The sequence below is a fragment of the Copidosoma floridanum genome, unplaced genomic scaffold (genome assembly GCF_036245765.1).
Source record: "Copidosoma floridanum isolate Cflo_tuat_1 unplaced genomic scaffold, Cflo_Japanese_pri ptg000030l, whole genome shotgun sequence".
NCBI lineage: Eukaryota > Metazoa > Arthropoda > Insecta > Hymenoptera > Encyrtidae > Copidosoma > Copidosoma floridanum.
The window spans coordinates 6,937,689-6,951,617 of NW_028321907.1; the positions used below are offsets into that span (position 1 = coordinate 6,937,689).

General features: G+C 40.5%; 1 protein-coding gene across 1 annotated transcript in view; it reads right to left on the reverse strand.

Annotated features, from left to right (window-relative positions):
• The window catches only part of Syp (synaptotagmin binding cytoplasmic RNA interacting protein), a 52,725-nt gene that overhangs the window by 34,899 nt on the left and 3,897 nt on the right, over positions 1 to 13,929 (reverse strand). The window lies entirely within an intron of this gene.

The following is a 13,929-nucleotide window of genomic DNA, read 5'->3' on the forward strand; positions in this document are numbered from 1 at the left end:
AGGACAGAGAGGACATCAAAATAATTGTAACAAATGGTGAACGCTATTTTCATCCGATGGGAATTTACGTCGATACTTTTCCCTCTTATACATCAAGAAAAATAATTGTTTTAATACTGTTGTAAAATATTACATTTCGGTTGGATAAAATAATACTCCTCGACATACTCCTACACTTGGTTTATCGACAAAACAATGCGGTATCATGTTTATCCACCACAATTACAATTATACCGATGTACAATATCATTTTTTTATGTCCCCTGAAACGTTCGTGCACACCTTAATAATTGCTATGCTCTCGTTGCAAAGTTTCGTAACAAAACCACATCTTCCTGTGGATCAGGCTTTTGGTGTCTTTGTGAGTTTAAAATAAAAAAAATAAAAAATCTTATCGCTTAACTACAGCAATACGTGAGGAATACATGTTACATAGTGCCCCACAACACAGGACAAACAGTTATCTGATGGTTGTCTTTAAGAAAGGAGAGAAAAATATACGAATGTTTTAGGAGGTACAAATAAAAATTTACACTCAAAGTGTGCTAAAAGTTTAAAAATCATAAAGACATTTCCGTACGTATACAACTCGAAGACAAAAAAATGTTGATGTTGATCCGCAAGAAGTGAAAAAAATGACATCAGAGGCTCGTCTGACATTATGTAACGACTTGTGACAGCAATAATGTCCCATACTCCTTGGTACATCATCGCTATAAAAAAAAACACCCCATGTGATGTACCGATTAAATTACTTTATTCTTTGTTATCTATCTTTGTTTTCTCCCAAACCGTATTTTTATATTGAACCCCCCTCCCCCCACCAATGACATAATTATCTCTCGTCTATCTTATGATAATTACTTAACCGATTCATTTGAAACCTCCGCGATTTTTTTCGCGAAACCTATCCATGTTTACAATAAATTGACGTTAAGCATCATAACAACACCCGTGTGCGAGACTTCGCGAATTTCAAGTGCTGGACAATATACGTAAACACATGTATGCACGTGTTATATACACACACGTCTCGTTTTACACGGTTCTTGGTCGTCGAGGCTCCAGAACCCCCCCCCCCCCTGTATGATGTTTCTCCCCGGAGCACGTGCTTAGACGACAACAATGGGGCACGAGTAACCGTACACTCTTCTTCGCCTCTCTAATCGTCCCGATAGCGTACACTATATATTATACACGGCAATTATTCAATAAAGATCGTAATCAAGCTCCAAAAGTGATACGCCGAACGATTATGTATGCGATTAGAAAATTTCCAAATTGTAGTGCGCCTGCAGTACCACGTGTCGCTTTACCACAATACACTTTATCAAGTGGGTCTGTGATTTTTATACATCGATAAGTCACTGTATACCACAAATGGACATGAAATTGGTGACCCGATAATCAAAAACCCATCGGCATCGTCGTGTACATTTCCGTAACTCACGATAAATGAAAGCATCCAAAGTATTGTATGATACCGATGGACAACGCGACTTTTTTTTTTTTTTTTTTTTTTTTTTTTTCTCATGAATGAATCCACGCCACTGTCCGTCGCACGTGCCCATCACCAATCGTGACACATTTGATGTATATACAGTCGGCGTTTCATACTTTTCTTCTCGATCGCCGCGCGCGAGTGCGATATCGTTCATACAACCGATGCGGGCCGACTTTGCGCACGTGGAATCTGAAGCAACAGGTGTTGTATGTATATTATTTTACGCGAATACAGGCAACGAAACCTCGATACAGAGGGGTTTAAATTTCCTTTATTTTTCCTCTACTTCGGATTTGCTGTAAACATGTGAGCGCCCTCGGTTGAGCCGTTTTACTCTCCACCAATGCACTGGTAAGTAGCAGTACGTGGCCCACTGTCGCCTTTGTACGTGAGTATTGCTCATAAAATTATTCACTGCAAAAGAAAATGCATACTACCTACACATCGTTTGCTCCATACCTCTAGCGTGCTGAAAAAAAAAAAAAAAAAAAAAAAAAAAAACCCTATAGGGATGGACGCAAAGTATCAAGTTTTCGTTCGCCAAGACGCACATTTTCCCCTTGGAAGGTAAAGGAAGAGAAGACTCGGGGGTGCAAACACCACAAACATCAAAGATAGTTTCTATACGTGAAAAATGAAATAGAAAAGAGAGGGGGGGTTGGGTATATATATATTATGCGCACAGAGAGAGGGTCTGTACATCACATATAGTCATGGGGGGAGATATCACGCGAGGAGGAATATCACGGAGCGAGACGGAACGGCGAAAGTAAGAGGAGGGCCTATATATATATATATATATATACACATGAACGTGGAGTTATTGATCAACCCACGTATAAACATATAGGCAAGTAGAATGTAATATATTTAGGTGTACCCAAGACAAAACCAGCGAGTTGAATCTCTCCTCTTTCTCCTGTGTATATATATACATATATAAATACATATCCGTAACCCTAGTCCCCGAGGGGGAGGGACCCGATTATGCAGTTTATATAACAATACGCGGGCGAGCTGTATGTAAGACGTAGGGTATAAGAGAGACATATAATATACGCAGGTCCGAGCGCTCCGTGGCTAGACGGACAGACAGACGGACGGACGGACGAGGGAGGGAGGCTCGCCTTTGCTTTTGGACCGAGCGATACATGCAGACGCCGTTCAAGCTCCGGAGAACAAGAAGAGAGGAAGACGGCAACGGCGACGAAGGAGAAGCACCATCAGAAGGATGGTACAGAGAGGAAACGGATAGAAAGAGAGAAGGAGGTAGCCCCCGAGATTCCTTTCGATTTCGTTACACGTTATAACGCTCGCTCTTTTTTTTTCCTCCCCCTCCTCCACCACCACCTCCACACACACACACACACCATTGAGAGCTCAGCTTGCATTTTTGCACAAACAGAGAGAGAGAGATCCACGTATATATGTACCCAGGGATCCCAGACAGCGAGCAAAAGGAAGAAAACGAAGGAGGTGGAGGAGGCGGACGGAGCAAGTATAAGCACCCGAATGTGTATGTGTACGTGTAGGCGTCAGCCGAGTTCGTTCGCATCCAAAGGAGCGAGCAAAGACGCGGCGGAGGCAACAGCTAGAGGAGGAACCAGGAAAGTGAGGTATGTAGTGAGAGCTTTCTCTCTCAAAATACAAAATAAAAAAGAATAAAACCATCTCTATTAAATTGTTGAATTGTTGGCCGATGGAGATAGACAAAAATGTGTGAGCCGGATTTTGGTGACATTGGTGACCGAAGGTACGAAAACGAGGATATAAAGTACAATGCAGCGTGTTCTGGTACTGCTGCGGTCGTTCATGCCGGACGCTCCAACTTCATTCGGCAAATCGAACGACTACGAGGAGGAGGACGACCGGGAGAAGATGAAGAAGAGGCGAACCTGCACCGCTCGCGCGACGAGAAAGGGGTGCCTCCCCGAAAAAAGGGCATTAAGAAAGAAAATAAAAAATAAAAAAAGACAGAGAGAGAGAGAGACAAGGGATAGCCGGTGCAGGGGAGAAGGAGAAAAAGAGTACGGACGCTCGCAGAAAACCTGTTTCCCCTTTCTTGGTCCATCACGTACGTACCGTAGGGATATATTACCCCTCTCTTTCTCTCTCCCCCTTGATGATGATGCCTCCTCCTCCTCCTCCTCCTCCTCCTCCTCCCGTATGCTGCCGATGCTTATTTACTGATACTACGTACACGTATGTATACATAACTTTGTCTTGCATTGCTCGTAAGACCCGTACGTACGTATACATACATTTTTGCAAGACTATGTGCTTTTTCTCCCCTTTATCCCCGGAGTCTCTCATCCCTCCGTTCCCTTTCCGGTTCTCGTGACGCCCAAATCCTCGTGTTTCTTGCAATTTTTCTCTTTCTTCGAGCTCGCCACTACCGTGCCCGTACAACCCTTCACACACGCACACACGTGCACGCTCACAATGACGATGATATAACAATAATAACGCGCAACGACGACGACGACGCCGACGGGTGCAACGGCCCGGACGTGCAGTTGATGCACACGCATGTATATATATATATAAGCACCACGTGTGCATGTGCAAGCTGCAGCAACGAGCGGGAAATGCGTGGGAACGATGGACCAGCTGCTTTGCTATACCGCTGTTGCAGCGTCAGACCGAGGAAAAAAAAAAAAAAAAAAAGAAGGTGGAGGGAGAGCATTTTTTTTTTTCTTCTTTTTGGTGCCCTGTTCGTAAACGATTCTACGTCGTGTTTTGATGAGTATATAACACCTATGTATTATAATAGAACAAGGGAAGAAGGAAAAAAAACGACGCTGGGCAAAAGATTCGTTCTGCGCGCGTAAATTTAATGAGACATATTCGGTCTGTGCGCGCGGGGTCAAGGGCCTTTGGGCAACTGATGCACGTGGGGGTATATATTGGGGTGCGATCGGTGTGCGCTTTGCGATGCGCGGGAATGCGTATTAGCGAAGATAAATTGCGACAACTACATGTAATACATTTTTTTCCTCTTTCTTCCGAACAATGAGCAATTCGAGTTTTACGATTGAAATTAGTATAAAAAAGATGATTTTAAGTTATTAAAAAAAAAAATTTTTTTTTTTGATAAAGGATTGTACGGATAATGTATTTATTTAATTATTTGGAACGAAGCACGACCAGTGATTGCAATTGTACGTTTTTTTTTCTGCTTGGTGATTTTATTGCTCGTAAGTCTTGTCGCTTGAAGTAAAATGGTCACAACTTTACCTCATTGACCTTTAAATTAAAAGTCCGTGGCGTTTGTTTTTCACTCGACTGATACAATTTCAAGGCGCTGATTGTTTTTCGTTTCGACTAGTGATTAATTTATTTATTTTTTTTTTATACGGTTGACATTAATTGAAAATCTATCATCAGCCATGCACTTACAGCTTGTTTAGTGCAAGGCGCCACTGTCTATGCCGGTGTACATTTTAAAACTTGTTAAAACAAAGCACAACCATAGAGACAACTTTTTCTACTTGAACTTCAATCCCCTGTTTTATTTGAAATTTATTTTATTATTAATTTTTGAAAAAATTTGTTGTCTAAAGCTGAGTTCGACAGTGGGATCGGCACGATGATGACGAAAACCGAACGAAACATAACAGAACAATTTCTTTTTCTCCTCCAATCGAGGAAAAAATTGCAAAAGATTGCAAAATGAAAATAACAATGTCGTTCTCGAGTCGAATGATAATTAAACCGCGGATGCATTTGCATACAACAACATCGCGTCGATACACAATCGGTTCTTTGAATTTCACCAAGCGGTTACAATACACAATGTATGCGATACACGCGGTGATTCACGCATTTAGGTTTATACTCGTTATTTTCGTACAAGCGAGCAAACAACAACGGCGAAACACACGCCGCGCGCATCGATAACAAAAATGCATTGCGGCATCGAAAGACGTAATAATTGTAAGCAAGTCATCAATTCCACGTTCGTCCAAAAGCACGATTACAAGTAAAAAAAGCAAACTTGCCGATTTCTCTTGAAAAAAACTTGGCTGCATAGAAAATAATGCACGCAAAACATGAAAAAAAAAAAAAAAAAAAAAAAGAAAATCTGCGTAATAACGCACAAGCACGGTTATTGCGAAAAATTTATTGCACACTTTGTACGTAGGGCTCACTCAACTCTTTCTCCATCTTTGTCCCTTCCAATTCGTTTCCACGTCCTGTCGGCTGATGGCTGGCGTGTATATAGGTATTATGCACTTGGATACACTTTTTTTTTGTAAGTGCTCTCTCTCTCTCTCTCTCTTGGCCTCTTGTTTTTCGCATTTCGTCTCCTTCTCCCGTCAGAACATAGTTACGTACAGTACAGTAGACCCGCGCTTTAGACTCGTGTGTACACACGGACATTTAGGGGCTATTGTCGTGGGAGGCTGAAATCCAAACGACGGCGCATTATGTCGAGCAGCGAGGCTTTGTAAATGGGGGGGGGAAAGAGGCATTGCGTCGCGTCTAGCCCACTTCCTGCTGCAGAATTCGCGAGAGAGCCGAAATATAATGTGTACGTGTACAACGTGTGTGTAGCTGGTATACCTGGACGAAGAACTAACTCTCTCTCTCTCTCTCTCTGGTGCCGATGTAACTACTCGACGATGACGCCTTTTAGTTTGGCTCTTGCTTCCTTTTGTTTTTTTCCAATTTATTTCCAAAACTTGAGAAAAAGCCTTGCAAAAAAAATAATGTCCAAAAAAGAAAGGGGTATACGAAAAAGGCAGCATTGCGATTTTCATCGTCCCAGTGTTTTTTCTTCCACCCTCTATAAATATACTTATTTGTATAAGCGTCCCCCTATCACCTCGTTTGTAACATGACGTATGCGCAACACAATAATGATATACTCTCTCACTTCCACTTCCTCTCAACTGCCCTTCTCTCGCACTTCGACTCTCGCTTCCGTTTCACGTTTTGTCCTTCTCCCCCCCCCCTTTTTTCGCGTTTACTCAACACTCTCCTTTATGATAAATGTATACACGGTTGTTTGTCTATACGTTTGATTGCTGATTAGAGGTTGGGTGTTTGAGTGTTTTTTTTTTTTTTTTTTTTTTTTTCCAAGTGCGAAAACGCCATGCCCGGAGTGGGTGCCTTTTCTCTCTTTTCTGTGACAATTGTTCGCGGGTTGGAGCGATCTTTGTTATACTTCCTCCCCCCCCTTTTTTTTTTCTCTGTCTGCGGGCCGATGGTGCGAAAATATAAATGTATATGAGTAGCGCATAATGGCCGGCAGTCTGCTCTCGTAGGGAAGACGAATTTTTTCATTATGTAACAAGAGCATTTACATAGGTACACGTCTTTTCATCGCAAGTGCAGATTTTCGTCTTTTTTTTTTCTTTTTCTCCCTCTTTTTACCTACACAATTTTAAGATTATACTTGCTTTTAAAATATACGAATCGTTCAAAATTGCAGCTGATAAAAGTTTGAAATTAAGGAAAGGCGGGGTACTTACTCGTGATCCTGTAACTGTAAAGTTGTACGGTCGATGTGAAAAACATATGGTTCTGAATTTTTCGAGTTGACTTATAAAGAAATAAAAAATTATTTTAGTAAGTGCAAAAATGTTTAGGTCTTGAAGTAATATCACATCTCAATGTATAATAGTTGACAAATACTTTACTTCCTTAAACATACTTTTTTGTGTTCAAACTATAACTAAATAAAAAATATTTAATGAGTAAAATTTTTCATAAGGTTATTACTAATAAATAAATTTTGCTTCTAAGTGGAAGCAATGAATACTGGCTTATAAAATTAAAATCAAATTGAAATTTGTTATCAGTTATTCTAAATCAAGAACTTTTGATGATACCCCAACAGGGCTATACATTGACGTTTTAATAATTGAAAAAAAAAAAATAATAAAATGTCAAATTTGTTGATGAAACATTGTGTACGTCAACGCAAATATATTAAAGCCTAAAAAAAATGTCCACCCCTTCGTATTCACTTGAAAGTACCAAGCACGTAAGAAATGTAGTGTATATGTATGTATCGGCGAACAGACAACTTAAATTATACCCCAACAACAAAATGCGCGTCCCCAAGTTCTCTATCGTTAAAATGAATTCTAAGAAGCCAAACCGATGAAACGTTCGCCCAGTGCGTTCATGACACGAACAAGCAAACAACACACGCGACAATCTCCTTATCGCCGGATACAATCTTTTCATTCTATATCGCACTCCCTCGTGGCTGCATTATGATTGCAGTTTCTTATCAAACATTATAATGTATAGCTACGGTGCCACCGTATTCGTTTCGACCCTAATTGTGCCTCGTGAATGTTCTCGGGTCAATATTACCGAGGAACGGCACGACTGTTTGTTCTCGCCTTCGAAGCTGCGTTTGGGTATATTATATCTGTATCACATCTAATATCGAGTTTGAGCGCCAACTGGAAGTTTTTGGAGAGATGCGAGTGAAGAGATGACATGTGAGTGCACGGTTAACTTTGACCGTTGATTATGTCAAAATACATTTTAATGCACCAACGACTGCGGATGGATTTTTTTTTTTTTTTTTTTGTCTATTATAAAAATCAAGTTAAAATGTGATGACCAAAAGTATAATATGATCCAAGACGGAAAAAAGAAAAAAAAATATGCTCATTCACAAATTACGATGATTCTCTTGTACGTGTCTCAAACGATACCTTTATAGCATAAAGAATAAAAGGAGGGAAGGGTAAGTATTCTCTTTACGCGTAATACGCGCACTCGCAACAATAAAAGAGAAGGAGAGGAAGACGATTTCGCATCCCTCCGTAGAGTGTATGACGTGCCATCTCTTTCCCTCTGGACTGCCCTTGTCTCTCCCTATTTTGGGCCTCTAGAAAAACTCGTTCATGTACACGCACACAGACACGCGCGCCCAGGGAGGCGTTGCGAGACTATGTGCCTACTTTACCTTGCATAAATTACGGAAATTAATATTTTATGCACGCCGCAGTAAAAACTAGAGGTTTAGTGCGCACGACAAATTTGAATTATCGGCTTCGTATTTCTGAAACGGGGGGCGTCACTTTATCCATATACACACATATACATGCCCAAACTGTTTGCATGGGCACACCACCAAAATTTTTTTTTTCTTTCTATCTCTTTGTGACGTGTTGCCGTACTTGCTCGCAGCACTTTTATTGCTGTTGAAATTGCTCTTCTTTTGTTTTTTAAACAAATCGAGGATACGTTGCACTGATAATTTTACGACTATCTCACGTTCACAACGTTAAGCTGAGATGCGAGTGTAGCGCTTTGTTTTTCAAACGGTACACGGGCAGCTGACATTTCGCCATAAAATTTTCTCGAAAACGCATTGTAAAACGTGTTTCGTCGTGGGAAAAAAAATTTTTTAAAAGTGCCCTTTAAGAAATACATTTATCTGCAGGACTTGCATGAGTTGTATATATATATATGGTTTATGTAACGAGTCGTTTTCTCAGCGCAATGTACTCTCGACTAATTTCAACGATTTAGGGCAAAAAGTTTTGGGCTTTCTTCTGCCCTTCAACAGTGAATAATGGCTTAGCCATGGTATATATAAGATATGAGGAGAAAAAAGTGTGATGGATTTTTTTTTAATTTAAATTTCAAACAATTTTGATGGTAATTTATTAAATAAAGTAAAATATGGCAGAAAAAAATTTATTGTTTATAGTGCCATACGTAAGTATACGGGTACTTCTTGGAAATTAAATTAGTAGATATTGCCTAATTTTAGTTTTTTAAACAAAATAATTGAAGAAAATCGTATTGTTTATAAACGTTATTGACGAGTGACACAAATAAATAAAGAAAAAATAAAGTAGTTTAATTGTAAGAAAAAATTTTTTTATGAAATGACAAAAAATAAGTTTTGTTAAATAATTAGGGACACACAATATTTGTGTATTTAAAATGTTGGTGCACAATCTTATTTCAAAGCTCCTCTGAGAAAAGTTGTTTTAAATAGCTAATAAATTATTTTACAGCGACATAATACGCTAGAAAACTATTCTTAGTGGACTGTAGGTAAATTGACCTTTTTCAACCCAAAAAATCATTGAAACGAAGGTACACACAAAATGAGGTGTGGTAAAAATGTAATAAAACACTGTGGAGTATTCCCGACAAAAAAAAAAAAAAAAAAAAAAAAAACATCGTCAACTAGCAACTAGTACACGCTTTTATGAACAAAGACGAGAAAAATATTTCGAAAACGGTGTCATTTTTCGTAGCGCGCCAGTCGGTACTCGCGACATTGAATGTGTTATAGTGCACCGTGGGCTTTTACCCTCATCGCGACATGTGTTACGCGTGACCACAATATTTTTTTGTCTGCATACACGAAAAAAAAAAAAAAAAAAAAAAAAAAAAAACAGAAGCGTCAAGAAAATCGCCGAACAAGGAAAAGAAGCGAGAGAATAAGAGCGAGGGGTGCACGAGATATATTATACAGTTAGCAACGATATAGACCGCGACAAACGTCTAGGGTAACAAACATATTGCAGCCTCGACAATGCGTGCGCGCTCGTGTAAATTTTAAAAATTTCGCAAAAACAGTACATACCACAGGGTATGCATTCATGTAGAGATGGGGAAAAACAAAAGGAGAAAAAAAAAAAAAAAAAAAAAAAGGAAAGAAAAGAAATTGCAATATGCTATAGAACAGCAACAAAGGCGATGCTCCATCGTCCGGACCTGTAAGTAAAAGTGACTAATGAAAAAGAGAAGTGCCGCGACGCGTTACACTGTAAAGAAGTACCTATTTTTCGTATAATATACACACGTATATATCCCTAACATTATGGATAGTACAGCGGGTGCGATATCCTAAGGTATACGCAACATTGCCGTGCTCGTGAAGGTATATGCAGCAAGTCCAGGAAAAGGTCACGAATTACGCTCGATTCGATGCACAATCACAATTGTATCTCCTGCCGCAATTCACCCTCTCTCCCCCCCACCCCTCTCTCTCTCTCTCTCTCTCTCTCCTTCAATACCGTGCCTTTGACTATAGGTGTAAATTTAGGTGCGTGTACACATGTACAAATTGTTGTATGGGTATTCGCATCTGCTGCCTCCTGGTCGTTTCCCACGTAAATATATGTATATATTGGGAGGATCGTATGTACATATTATACACACGGGCGCAGTACTCGCTTCGACGCACGTATACACTTGCTTTCATTGGCGTGTGTATAATATGCGTGGAGTGTAGTGTATATGTAGAGCGCCACAGGGATGAAAGAGAAAAAAAAGAAAAGAGAGAGAGAGAGAGAAGCAACTAATATCAAGCAAGTATTGTATATATATATATATATATATATAGCCTTACAGTAACACTGGACTGCGTATACAAGAAGAAGAAGAAGAAGAAGAAGAAGAAGATACAGATGGACGGACGGACAGATAATAGATGGACAGACAGTGCACGTATAGCCCGCACACATGTAGGTACATGTATAAAAGTGAACGCACGTGTTTGCCTGCCACCTAAATGTGTACGAATGTATGTACACACACGTGTACTTACACGTCAACGCGAGGAATAAAAAGCGGATGCCGGAATTTTTCTCAGGATGAGCCGGACGCACATAGTGTAGAGAGAGAGAGAGAGAGAGACACAGCCGGTGGCGTACACACACACACGCGGGCGCAAAAGGGCATTTTTATTTCCCGACCACCTCGGACCCCCTGCCCCCCCCCCTTTTCTTCGTGTACGCGTATAAGTAGGTCTCGTTTCTTTGCCGATTTTTAGCGAGACGCGGAGCGATGCAGGGCACGGTGCACCCCCAGCAGCATGCACCGAGAAAACCCGTCTCTCGGGCTCTCCCCTCTCTCTTTTTCATCCCCCTTTGGGTGCTATGAGAAAATTTTTTTCTTGGACACAGGTAAACAGGGACGTATGCGCGTATTCGTGTGTGAGCGGTGTGGAGTAAAGCATCAAGTGAAGAAGAAAAAAAAAAAAGGGGGGTGCCTTGAACCTGCAGAAAGAGAGAAGGGAGGAAGATGAGGCTCTGTACCCCAACTACTGCTGGTAAATATTACAGTCTTTGATGGCTGTTTCGCGGGACGAATGTTATACGTGGTGGTGGTAGTGGTGGTGGTGGCGACGGTGGTTGTGAGGAAGCGTCGAGAGAAAAAAAGGGAGGCAGAGAGGACTGCTCTTTTGCGGTTTTTCGAGTCCGCGAAAGCGAAGGCCGTCTTATTACGTTGATGCTCTCTCTCTCTCTCCCATTATATATTGCAAGGGTTAATATGTCTACACACACTCGGGAGGTGAGAGAATATGATTTGAAAAAGGAGACGGAGGGAGTAGTTGGAGGAGGAGGAAGGTACGGGAAGCCTGCAGTTTTTTTTTTTTTGTCCGGTCCTTTTTTCGCAAACCGGCTCGGGTTTCGCGAATTTTTTCGAGCCTCTCGGTGCTTGTGACTTTTTTCTCCTTCTCTCTCTCTCTCCTCGATCGTAGGTATATTGTATACGGTTCTTGCTATAAGGGAAAAAAAAAAAAAAAATTAACAAATTAAGCTTGGATTTGGATTTTGCGGTGTGCATTGGTACAACAATTTTTTTCGATTCGCTTCGTGTGTAGGTGCACCGAGAGGGAGAGAGATTTTGTTAAACGCGCCACACTGTATACAAGTACACTGCACACAAGCTGGCAAAGCTATGAGGTCTCGAGTTACTGTTGCGAAGAAACACAACAGGCGCAAGGGGAGAAACGGGCGCGTACAGTATAAGCATATAGGTACATGTGCGAATGCACGTGCACCTGGCTTGTTTTTTACACAAACTCTTCTTACGTATACATCCATGTATACAATATAATACACGCACGCACTCTCTCTAGTACACATATGTATATGTGGGTACTCCTCTCGAGTGCAGCTACCCCCCCCCCTCTACCCCAATAAAAAACACCAATTTTACCCTTCACCTTTCTTTTATTGTCGCGCAGGGACGCATCCTTGCCTTATCTCAATTTGAAACCATTAACACTGCAGGCAAATTGTGTATACCTACAAGATACCGATCACGAAAAGGGGATGAGTGAGGGAGAGGAGGATTACGGTGACTTTGTAATATTTCAATTTGAGCGACACATATGTATATGTGTCATTCGTTGGCTATACAACTGGGGGTTATTGAAAATTGTACCTTCAATATCGGAGAAGAAAGTAAATCGGAGAAAAAAAAAAAAAAAAAGGGGTACAAAGTTAAACGATCGAGTATAAGTGCAACGGCTAAATCTGCTGCAGGTTATATTATATATAGATGTATATGTACATATACGTACTCTCGACCGCAGGTTCCGCGTTGCAGCTGCTCCCGAGAGCGGAGAAGCGGAAACGCTGGGATCCCTTTTACCTGAGAATCCGGCAAGCTGTTGCTGCAATCGATTGTTTCTTGGGAAAAAGAAAGAAAGAAAGAAAAAAAAAAAAAAATTACAACTTTTACCGAGGGCGAAGAGGAAAAAAAAAAAAAAAAAAGAACAAGTACCCATACGATAGCCTACTTTCGTACTGTCGTGGGCCGAACTTGAGAGAAAGGAATAAAGATCCTCTGCACATCACGGGGTTTGGCGTCCACGCGTGCGGCTTGCAACGTTATGTATACTTTTTTTTTTTTCTATTCCCCCGTTGTCAGAGATAATCCCCGCCGCGTACATTTTCACGTACAGCACGACAAGCGATTAGCCATGGCACGCAAACGTTTAATTATTATTTCTTTCGACTTTGATCAAGAAGAAAGTCTCTCACTTTTGTTTCTTCTTCTTCTCATTGGGTGAGTAATATCATATACTTCTCTCTCTGAATTTGATCGAGGGAGTTGCTCAATATTATACAGGAGAAAGATTCACCGTTGAAAATTCGATCCAATCATCAGCCAAAGATAAATAGTGCAAATTTTAGGGGGAAAAGGAAGAGAATACAATCATATAGAAAGCAGAGCTCAACTTTTTAAATATATTTCCATCCAGCGTTTATCAGGATTCCCCGAAATGTAAGTTTTAGAAACGAATTTAACCTACAGTCGGATGGATAATGTGGAATAAGAGAACTCTGTGGCACAACGACAAGCCAAACTTGTATTTAAATCTGCTGTTGAAAATTGAACGCCATCAATCGACGTGTAAACAAGCGAATAATACTATCTCTGTCTAAAAAAAAAAAAAAAAAAAAAAAGACAGATGCCTGCTTTGTATTTTTAGCCATCATCCGCAGATAATTTAGTACACACAACTCAAGTATTCATATATATACGCATTGCAGTGCCAAAGCTGCAGCTATTGTCGATAAAACGTCGAGAGTAGTACATATTATTATGTACTACATATAGTACATGGGAATGAGATGAAAGCGAGTTGTCGCGAAATCTACGTAAACTACGGAGTCTGGCGAAACGAGAAATCATTC